Source organism: Meleagris gallopavo, chromosome 3 (assembly GCF_905368555.1).
Source record: "Meleagris gallopavo chromosome 3, MGAL_WU_HG_1.1, whole genome shotgun sequence".
Lineage (NCBI taxonomy): Eukaryota > Metazoa > Chordata > Aves > Galliformes > Phasianidae > Meleagris > Meleagris gallopavo.
The window spans coordinates 59,376,020-59,387,161 of NC_139406.1; positions in this window are offsets into that span (position 1 = coordinate 59,376,020).

An 11,142-nucleotide genomic window follows, 5' to 3' on the forward strand; every position below is an offset into this window, starting at 1 on the left:
ATATTTTGAACACATTCATCACTGGTCTCTCTTCCAAGTTCTAGCTGGCTTTCTGTCTGTATGGTACTAAGTACTTTCCAGACGCCTGAAAAAACCTTTTTCTGCTTTATTAAACTGTGATAGACTTTGTCACTTAGTATCTTTAGATCTAAGAATGAGATTGCAACATAAATCACATTGAGCAAGCCTTACCTGCTTTCTCTGCAACAGAAAATTCACTTGAAAGGATACGCCATCATTCTACCTCTTCATGTTTTCCTCCCTTCCTCCCAGTTGCACTAATCATACCTGTGGCATGTAGAAGAATGAGCTGTTGGTTTATTCATTTGCAGCAAGTGGGAGAGATAATGGGAAATCTTTCAAGCAAATTAGAAACAGATGGAATTGTGTGATACTTCCACCTGCAAGACGCAAACACACCAAGAAAGTCTGAGGTAAAAGGAAGTTGAGGAAAAACTCTCCAGATGTATTTTGATGTACAATTCTAGTGATTACAAAGAATAAAACACTTGCTCAGTTGGGAGAAGTTCAGAATGTTTCAATTGTCTATTCTTTCATAAAGCTGGAAGGTATTTCTGAGCACTTTCTTTCTTCTACGTCCTCAAGTCCCTCTGAAAAAAAAAAAAACCTACAAGCATTGAAGGAAAAGGTTTGTGTAATACAGAAATTGGAACGAGTTAGCTTGGAAGTTTGAGAGACATAAAACAATGTACAAAGAAAAGCATCAGTCTGAGGTGCAGCTGTGTGAGTGACTGGAAAATAATAATGCTGTCTTGTCAAGATGGGTGTGGGTAAAGAGGCTTTAAAGGCAGCTTCTGGCTGTATAAGCTCTCTGACTGAATGAATTGCTGTGTGTTAGATTTGTGCTTCTCAGAAGGTAAGGCAGACCCAAAATGAAATCTTCCCTGCTGCAGAGTATTTGTCTTTCAAATGATGCATAAAATAAATGATTCATGCAGGGGAGAACAATAACCTATCTGTAACAGATTAGGAATTAGTGAACCTCTTCTAATCTTAATGAAATACTTTGAATCTGTGTTACAGGCAAAACCAAACTTGTCTTTTGAGTTTTGACTTACTGCCTTGCCTGTTGTGCTGTTCCTGGCGTGCAGATTAGTGCAACATTTATTCCCTTTGGGTTTCTCTTATTCTTGCGTTAGGAAATGTGGTCTGCTAATGGCTGTTGTGGAGCAGAAGTGGGAGACTTTCAGTAAGAGAGCTTTGTTTGTTCTCAGCTGCTCGGGAATATTCTGCACATCTAAGGCAACGAGCTTCAGAAAATTCTGTATTTATTCAATTTTAGTCCAAATTTGATTTGACAGTGCTGTGGGACAGCGCTGGGATAATTGTGTGTTGAGGTGAATAGAACAGAATAGCAGCTTAATGTGCTGTTCTTCTAAGTCAATCAGTGTGGTAAGACCTATTTAAATAAACCAGCTAATTTATTTTTTCCTTAATCTTGGTATCAAACAATTTGAATAGTGCTGGAGAAAATTTGTATTCTCTTGGCACTCAAATCAATCTCGATCATAATGTTTAAAGTGCTTATTTCCACAAACACACTGGTGTGCAATATCTGTATTTTAAGAGGAAGAATCTTCAGCTAAAATGCACAAATGTAATGTGGTAATTTTTCACATTTATATTTAATCAACCATTAGCAGGCATCAATTCATCTACATTTAACTGATAACATGATAATCTTACTACAGCAAATCACATTTTCTACAGTACAGTTGAAGGTTATGCAAAAGGTGAGGCACTTGCACCAGACATTTCACAAGTGGATGTCACTGGACTTGAAAGCTTGTAATTAAGACAGACTAAGGAAGTGGAGATGGTTGAAGAATGTATTACTATTTTTGTTGTGGCAGTAGACAAGGTTAAAAAGGAATTAGTAGTGGCAGGATGCATGGACACTTGGGGAAGGACAGTGAAAGAGCAATTAGGGACTGAGAAGGGTACAGTGGGGAGGCACCGGGTGACCTGTGGATATGTGGGTGTGGAAATGGGCCCAAAGGATTTTGAAAAGAACTTCTTAAGGGGGATTTTTCAGTATTAAGATTTATTAAACTGGAGGAGGGAAACTGTAGGGTATTGATTGCATCATGCAGGTAGGAGGAAGGAGATGCAAGCATGGGGCTCAGCTCAAGGGATGCAACTCTCTGCACAAAGGTAAGAGCTTGACATTTAACCTCTTCTGCCTGAGGAGGAAGGTCAGAAGGGAGGTAGCCAGACTGGTAAGTAATTTACCCACTAATCTGCTAGCAAAATGCAAAGAAGAATGAGCTTTGTGCAGCTTTTCAAATGCAAGAGTACTGACTCAAGGGAGGATTACACCTCTAAGTATGAAATTCTGCAGGAGAGGTTAACACAGCTTCAGCCTTTCCCTGTCAGCTAGTTCATGCCACAAACACAAAACTCACTGGCTGATTTGGACCCAATTTTGAAATTCTTCTAATCTCTATTGGAAGCTCCAACATTGCAGAAAGTTCTTTTTAAGTTGAATGTCTTCGTGGACTTAAGTCTAGCCCCAGGTTCCTGGTCAGTGGTATTACCAATGTTAACACCCAATACAGTTCATATAAAATCTTACTGTAGTAAGCATGCAAGAAATGCTGATTAAATTTCACTGGGATCATTTTTCTTCTTTTTTAATCAAAGTTGTGTAAACACTTGTCTTAGTGTTCATAACTGTGCTCAAAATTGATCTTGTAAGTAAATGTATGCAGTATGTAAATAGAACTGACTCATTCTACTGCCTGAGCTGATATCCAGAAAGTAGGAAAAGATAGTTTTGTCCTAAATTTGAATAAGGTCTAGAAGTTTGATGCAGAAATAGGCAGATTTTTTTTTGCAGATATTTTACAATGAAAAGCTTCCCACTCATATAAGAATGAATACATGAGTTAGACCACAAGTCTAACTAGTCTGATGTCCCTGACCACAAGCTATTCTAAATGCCTGTAAAACATCTTAAGAGTAAAGATAGCTTTAGCTGTGCCTCTTGTATGCTCTCCTGGCCTCCGACTGACTGGGGATTTCTAAATCAGGACCTCTTCTGCATTTTGTTGCAGTGACTTCAGTTACTTTATGATTTGCAAGTTATATAAATTGTTCAGTGCAACTTCAGTAGACTCAGAAAATCAACAAAAGGAGGAAAATTCTATCTTGCTCACTTTTTAGTATTAATATATGTGAAATAAAACCATGACTCATTTGACAGATAAGAACAAAAGAGTCCATTGAGAACTTTCTCGTGCACTGAGCTAAGCATGGATTTTCTCCCTTAAATAGAATATTAGCCAAATAGGAACAATATCAAAATGATAAACTAAATGTTATTTTACAGGAAAAATGGCATTTGCTTTTCAGAACTAAGTCTATACTGTACATGACAGAAGTTCGCTTAGAAAGTTTTGATTAATTGATGTCTAAAAGAACAGTCCACGGATTTTCCATGTTGTCTTTCCCCTGGAAAAATCCATCATGACTCCAGCAATTAGTTACCTTTGGAGAGAACTTGGTTGACGTTTCCAGCTCTAAATGCATTTGGTGTTCCAGAGGACACACATGCACCAGCAACCTCCAGTAGAACTAAATTTAGCAGTTAGGTGGAGGCTGCACTCCCACTGAATCAAGTGCTCCTGTCCCTGAACAGAGACAAGATGTGCTTGATGCTGGGTTAGTTACTGGTTTGAGTTCATTCCTATTCATTTCTTCCCTTGTGCTCGTTTTAGTGCATGTGGAAATTAGCATAGGAGAACCTGCTCCCCGATGAAAGTCAGGTTCTTTGCTGTTACTTGAACTTCAGCTGCTGGAGGAGATACTTTCGGTAATAAGGAAATGGTGCTCAGGAGCCCTGACTTTCCTTCCAGAAATTTCTGTTCCCAGAAAAGGGCTGAGATGCTCTTGGGTGTTACCTCTTCTGAGCTGCAGATTTTAACCTGAGCGTTCAGCCTTCTTTTTTGTAGGAGATTGAATTGCAAGTGACAGCTGTACCAGAATTTACACAGAGCTCAGATTATTCTAATGCTGATATAAAGACCAAGTTAACTACTTGTGAAAGAGTGAGGCATAATGTGGGGAAAAAAAAAACAACCCAACAACAACAAACCTGAGATCACAGTCATAGGATATTGCAAGTGATCATTTGGTCAAACTTCATTGTGCACCTCAGTTGCACAGAAACCTGCTGCTCCTAGCTGTGACTCCATGTGTGTTACCCACTGCTACAGCAGGATCAGGGCAGTTCTAAGCCTCGGTTATGTGCCAGTAACGAGGAGACTTCTTGACCTGACGGGGGTTAGGAAATAAACTAATCAAGCACGTAAATATTGTAAAGGTAAATTTCACAAACTTCTACTATTTCACTCTTTCTGACACTCACTTGATCCCAAGTCAGGATAATTCTGACAGCTCTTTAGGCAGAGTTTAGAATATATACAACAGCTTGAAGGTAGAGGCTCCTTCCTAAAGCACCACAGAGGATGGGCTTGTCATCTGCTTGCATCTACTAATTGTACTCCTACTACTCCTTTGCTTTGCCCCATCCAGTATGTTGCAAGGGCAGGTACAAGTGTGCTAAACTTTTTTTTTATGGCGGGCACTTTGTGATATCACCAGTTCTTTCATGAAAACTGAAAATTGAATTCCATTCAACCCCGCCAGCTAGGAAAGCCTGCTGGTAAACCAGAAGGTGTGCAACTAGAACACTGAGCTGGTGGAAATAGAGATTCAACTTCTTGCAAACATGTCAAAAGATTCAATCTGAATGGTATGTAAATGGCAAACATGGATTGCTCTGTTGTATTTATGTATTCAGTAGCACTATGGAGCGCATGTTAGGAATCTTAATTCAACTTTCTTTAATGCTCTAACTTAGATTTTTCTGTTGGTGCCTCTAGGAGGTCTCTACCTCTGTAAATAGCAAATGACTTCATCTATTTATTACAATCCAGGTAAGTAAAACCAAACTTCGTTTTTCTTAATGTAGGCTTTGATTGCAACAAACCATGATTGTAAACGAACGGAAGGCATTTTTGTGATCATAGGAAAGCATTTTTATTTTAAATATGAAGCAAATATATCAATATTATTTGGACATCCTTCACTTGAAATATTTCAAAAGCTCATTCAGCTATTTCTTGGCAGATTAGGATGCTCTGCCTCCAAGCTATATCTGGGACTTTAGAAATATTATCTAAATTTGAATAGATAGAATTTAATGCATGAATTTAGCATAGTAAAACTAGAGGACACAGCCGTTTCCTGATAAGAAGTGGCTGGTAATAAATAGGAATGCTTGTATAGATTTACTTAAAAACATAAACTAGACTTGCTTCCTGTTGGTGAACTAATCTGCTATGATAAGAATGTACTGGGAAAAAGTAAAAACAAAACAAGAGTTGGAATCTATAGAGAAATTTTTCTATGCCAAGGATGTGGGAAGAATAGAAACACAATGATTTTTGTCATGTTTCCTGGAAAGGCTGATGGAAAGATGAGTCTGGGTATAATTTTAAGGCAAAATGAGAATGTAACTATGTATCACTCTTTGAGGAGAGAGAGAAGGGGACTGCCTTCCACAAGTTTAAATGCATATCAAATAAAAAGGAGAGTAGGTGCAACGTTCAGCAATCTCAGTTTCATCACTGGATGAGTGAGATGCCTGTCAGCTATTTAAGTGCATGGATCTAAGTATGATTTAGGCAAATGCACCAAGAATGCAGATGCTGAGAGTGTATGGAGAAGAGCTATTGCTGTTCTTGACCATGACAGAAGCTGCTTAATTTAGAACTATGAGGCCATCAAATTCTGCAGTGTATGAGGGGTAAATATAGCTCTCAGACTTGGAGGTATCGGGTTCTGTGTGGTAGAGAGACAGAAGCAATTGGGGCAAATTGTAGAATGGAAATACTCGCTGCATCCATTCCACCAGCCTCATGCACCAAATATCCTTTGGGGAAGCATTAACAGGATGCGTCCCCAAGTAGTACTTTTTCCGGCAGGGCTGTCAAGGTCAGGGGAGCTCTCCTTGTGGATGAAGAGAATGAGTCCCTCCTCAGCGGTGATGTGCCTGGGACGGTTTTCAGGAATGGTCAAAAAGGGAAATACTCAAGTATTTTCGACTTATACTTCTAGATTTGGTCTGAGTGTTGCAGAAAGTGGGCAGATGTTTGGAACCAGAACTGTTTCTTTTGGGGGACTTGTGGCTTGGAGATTACCACTCAGCATCAGTGCAGAGGTAGCTGACGTCACCCTGAGCTGCTTGGCAAGGCTGTGGGCTGCTCTCTGTTCTGCCTCTAGGATTGTTCTCATAGCTCTGAAATATTTCTGTTACTCTCTGGTACAGCTAAATCATGCAAAAGAGGTCTGGCTTCACCAGAAACAAAATCCATCTCTCTGTTGGCAGTTAAATCCAGCTCAACCCCCAAGCTGATGATGAATATGATAAACTATGCATAAGCATTATTCCCTGGTTCTAGTATGCAGGCTTGAAGGGATGCCGCTGTTCCAGTCTTGGGGAGCAGGTGTTTAGTTGTACTTTGGGGAAGTTGCTTTCAAATAAAGGTCTCATTGACTCTCTAGAGCTGGTGTGCGTAATGTTGTGTGAAAACGCCAGATACTCACTGACTGGAGAACTTGAAACTTCTGAGACATGACAGCAGAGGGAGCCATTGAGATTTGTTTTGCTTGCTTCTCTTACAAAGGAAAGAAAAAAAAAAAAAGATTTTAAGTTGATTTCCCTTCAATGTAGGAATCTAGGAAAAAATTCCATGATATTTCAGTACATCTTATATTAGTGTTACTGTCAGTATTGAGATGCTTCAGAGATCTGAGCATCGGAGCAGCTTTCTAAATAAATTCAGAGAGCATTAACTTTGTGGAGCAATCAACGTTATAAATTTATCACGTGCATGCACTCTCTACTGGAACGTACAATATTGTTTATTAAAATCTGCACCATAAATCTGAGTTATCATTAGCCAGTGTTATATTTATATCTATCAATATTTCTTTCTACTATTCTGTATTTACTTCAGTCTTTCTATCCTAAATGCATGACACATGAAGCTGTGTGGGCTTTACAGAAATGTTTCCAAAAGCAGGATAGATATGTGCAAAATGTGTTCCTGCCTTTTTAAGACTGCATTAACATACAGACTATGGCAAAAGAGTAAGAAGAGAAAGGTGTTTGATTTTTTTTTTTTTTTTTTTCCCCCCCTCAATTCTTCTTGTTACCTGATGGAAAGAGCAGCAAAAACTGCTGGTCCATGAAATCCACAACCATGTGGAGGCACGTGCTCCCTGAATCTAACAGTGTGGCACATGCAGAGCGTGGGGGAGAGAGAGAGAGGGCAGGGCAGGGAGGTGGGCACGGAACTGACCCATGCCAGAATCCAGGAATCTCTGCTCCTGTAGACTAGAACTAGATTGCGATGTCTGTTTCAGAGAGTTTTCCATATTTAGTGCCTTTTATTTGCAGCAGGAAGCTATGATCATGGAATGCCTGTTCTCTAGCTTTGAGTAGTAATAGGAAGAATACATTTCTTCATGATGACTCCTGTTTAGTTATCAGCTGAATGCATATCAATTTCAGAATGCGGGTATTTCATTTGAAGTCACTCAAAGAAGATTATTCTTATGCTCATTTTCCTGGTGCACAGAAGTCTGTATAGTTCGGCCAGATCTTTGAAATCAGTCTACAGTTCAGTCCAAATTATTAAATATTTCTTTGCTGTACATTCTGCATGGTAATTTTGTGCTATCTAATTCTTGCATTGATATAAGCTTTACTTATTTTGCCTTATATATTCAGGCATTATACATTTGTCATTCAGGACATGCATGTTTTCAGAAGGCAGGACCTTTTGCAGGAGCAGTTAAAGATATTTGTAATCTTCTTGATTCCTTTATTTATTCCTTTATTTATTGTGTTTATTTCCCCTTGTGGCAGGGGGGTTTGAACTTGATAATCCTTAAGGCCTCTTCCAACCCAACCCATTCTATGAATCTATGATTTATTTTTAAGTAGTTATTATACAGTGAGATTTTCAGCAAGTGAATTTTTTTCTTGAAACTTCTTATCCCGATGTAGATTTTACATTATGAGAGTGCTCTTAAGTAAAACAACCTTCATAAATTCTTTGTGATTTGTTTTCATTATTGCTCCCACTCTTTTTCAATCAAATTCTACATTTAGGTGGTCGAGTATATTATCATTTTTGTCTTAGAATTACAGCAATCATTTGTCTATAGGTTCTTATCTCTGACTTGAAATATCTCCTTAGCTGAAAATGAAAAAAAAATCAACCTGAATTTCTAAGGACTTACAAATAATTTAAACCCACTATGAAGAATGAAAAAATATAACCTCTAGATAATCATAAATGATGAGAAAAGAGCCATGAGGAATTCTGAAGACTATTCCAAAGATTTGGATTTATACACAGATTTCCAGTTACTTCTCCTGTTAAGGAGAAGTAACCTTTCCTTTGACTTTAGTAGTTTGTTGAGATAGTCTTTTTTTTTTCCTGCAAAATAATCATGCCATTCTTAATTCCTAGAACGAGTATCAAAAGAAAGCTTGGGTGCTCTGACATGTCTGTCCATTGTAATTACTTTCTTAAATATTTTTTTCATGACAGGTTGACCTTGTTAAGTTCCAACTGTTGTGTAGAAATATAGACTACAGTATAGTACTGTGCACCGCAATAACCTTGCTCTTTCCATGTTTAATTGTCTGTCCTTATTGCCTTTCAGATGTCTGGATAGTTTTCAGTTATGGCTTCTAAAATTATGAGGTTGATGCTGAAACTCTGTCACTTCTTGCAAATGTGATATCTGACCTTCGTGGCTATATTCTGCCACTGGAACACAGAGATAAGCGACTTGTCATTTTCATTCCAGTGGGTAGATATACATCACGAGATAGTCAGGCTGAAGGTTTGTAGAACTTTAACAATTGCTGTTTGTAAGCAAAAACCTAAGAATCAATTGACCTGATTTACTTTTTTATTTGAACTAATATTAACCAGTTTTGAGCACTGAAAATATTAGTCCTCTGTGGTGTCTGGTCTTTCACGGAAGTAGTCTGTGAATCAGAGACAGTGGTTCCCTACTGTAGATATTGAGCTGTTGTTTGATGTTTATTTCAGACACAAATATAAGTCTCAGAGTTCAGCCTTGGTGCCTGGAGACTTGTGCTTCTCCTCAGACTGAGGTCTTACCTGGGCAACTGGCATCAAAGGTTGCTGTTGACTAGATTACTAGGTTACTAGATTTCTCAGAGGTTCCCACTTTGGCCATATGATCTTTCATGTCCTTCAACTTGAATTATTATTAACAATAACTGAGAACTACTTCAATTCCAGATGTAGTTTCATGACGGTTGGTCATGTTTTCAACTCCCAGGACTTCTTAAAAACTTCAGTAGTACTAAAATAGTTGGGTTTAGTCAGGTTTGTTTTCACGTGATTCTGTCTTCATAACAATTTCAAGGGTTTTTTTGAAATTCATTAATTGTATGATCAATTGCAGATGTAGAAGCAAAGAGTAGAAGTTCTCACTGTTGTTATACAAACAGTGAGTTAGAGTAAGGTTCTCAGTTAAGCTAGAGGAATTTATTATGTCACGCATAGTATGAGAATTTTTGCCTTCAGAATTTAGTTTTCTTTCTCAGAGAAACTATAAATAAATGATATAAACCAGTTACTCTTTAAAAGATGTTATGCATCTGATGTTGTTCATAGTTGTCATACTTATTATTGCTATCAAACATATTATCAGTTATTTTATGCCACTTCATTGCAAAAGAAGAATTCTCCTGGTTGCAGTCAGAACAGCTGCTTCCTAAATTCTTGATCTAGGGACCTTTTACAAGAATGGTAAAGCACTACTCTTTGAAAAGTGGGCTGAAAAAGATACAGTTAGTTATGTTATGTTGGATGTCATAGAATCATTCCAACTCATGTTGGAAAAGACCTTAAAGATCATTGAGTCCAACTACAATCTAACCATACTACATAACTCTAACAACCCTCCACTAAATCATGTCCCTGAGCACCACATCCAAATGGTTTTTAAACACATCCACAGATGGTGACTCAGCCACCTCTCTGGGGAGCCCTATTCCAGTGCTTAACAACCCTTTCTGTAAATATGTTTTTCCTGATATCCAACCTAAACTTACCCTCGTGCAACTTGAGGGCATTTCCCCTTGTCCTGTCACCAGTGAGAAGAGACCAACCCCGCTCTCACTATAAGAACCTTTCAGATACTGGAAGAGAGCAATAAGGTCTCCCCAGCCTCCTTTTCTTCAGACTAAATAGCCCAGTTTCTTCAGTCTTTCCTCATAGAGCACATTCTCCAAGCCTTTCACAAGCCTTGTTGCCATTCTTTGGACCTGCTCCAGCACCTCAATGTCCTTTATGTACTGATTATATAGTTCAATGGACAGCATAATAACAAGTAGCTTTGCCATCATCTTATCACCCAATTGTTTTAGGCTTTAGATTAGCCACTTTCTGAATGAGAATAGCAATGCATCATGATTTGAAGAGTGAGCTAATTCCCCTAAATGAACATTGTTAGAAATAATCAATTAAAAATCCATACTTGATCTGGCACTAATAAAGGAGCTAGGGGAAAAAATATGCTTAATCAAAATAAGCAATTGTAGCATTTGTTACATTTTCAAAATACAGACTGTAATTTTGTCCTTGTTCTGCTATTGGGCTTAGGGGCTAGTGAACAGTGAAGGGACAAGTGAAACAAAATATTCTCCATTGCATCAAAAACTGCCCCTCAAGTTTGAAACAGCACATAGGAGAAAAAATATTAAAACCTTTTCAAGTTCATAACATTTAGAACATGGAAAATTATTTCTGAATTCCAAAGCAAAGTTGGAAGATCTAAAATTGGAGCTCATGGGAACTTCAGAAGATGCAGAGCTTAAAATATTATTCAAAAGATACTGTAATAAAAAAATAAAATAAAAAAAGATTAAAAGTTAGTCACAAATTATCAAAAAACAAGGCTTTCCCCCAAAGCATCATATGTTTGAATAATTAACCACATTCATGTTTGATCTTGACACTTAATTCAAATGCAGGACCCAAACTGAAAGGAAATGCTGGT